This window comes from Aristolochia californica, unplaced genomic scaffold (genome assembly GCF_029961685.1).
Source record: "Aristolochia californica isolate CCGP_79_NKW_82.1479 unplaced genomic scaffold, dmAriCali1.0.hap1 SCAF_11, whole genome shotgun sequence".
NCBI lineage: Eukaryota > Viridiplantae > Streptophyta > Magnoliopsida > Piperales > Aristolochiaceae > Aristolochia > Aristolochia californica.
In genome coordinates, this window is record NW_027181782.1 from 23,941,891 (window position 1) to 23,942,835 (window position 945).

Genomic DNA, 945 nt, shown 5'->3' on the forward strand with positions numbered 1-945 from the left:
AAAAATTAGTCTAATTTTATCTATTTTTCATTGATTTTAGGTTTCATTGTTGTTATTTAAATGTTATGTCAGATTTGAAGAAAATAAAGATTTGAATTTTATCGGTGCAATTTGAGGATAAAGATCTGGTTTACTGGCTCGCTGTCTTGACTCGGACGAGTCTGTGTTTCGGCAGGATAGGAAAGGCCCGGCTGATTAATTGAGTTTCATAACTTAGGAAACAATTTAATTTTTCTACAATATCTTCTTCTACCGAGCAGAACAATACTGAAGATCTCGCCGCCTTCTTCTTCGGCAAAAAATGAGAGACACCCGATAGATTGAAGCAGTGAAGATACGATCCAGAAACCGAAGCAAAAAAATTAATCTGGTTGGCAATCCAATATGCTGAAGATAGAAGGGATACGTTGATGAAGAAAGAAAGTTGGATATGAAAAAGAGTTTAGATATGCTCTTGGACGTGGAAGGCAGCATGCGAGTTTGATTTGGTCGTTACGGAAGGAACGGAGCAGCTTGAGCCTTTCATTTTTTATTTTACGGAAGAGGTAGGAGATTTGAAGCTATCTGTTTTGAGCGAGTTCGACGCATTGCATGTACGCTGGGGATCAGAGACGGGCATAGAGGGGGGAGAAGGATAGTGAGTATTTTCTTGGTTTTTTTTTGAAGAAGAACAACAACTGCGAGAACATTGGGACTGAGAATAGCAACTTCGAAGACGGAAGAGAAACAAAGATCTGTGACTGCGAGGACTATTTCTCAGTGTTCATTTTCCTTCTATTATTCTCAAAAAAATTATGGTGAATTCGTTTATGTTAAATTTAATATTTAGCATGAACTTAAATTTATTTATTCTAGGAAAATGATGTAATCTTGTTCCTAACTATGCTTGATTTTCTATGCTAAATTAAAGTAATTCTTTCTTTTTTTTATGATTTATTCTGAGTT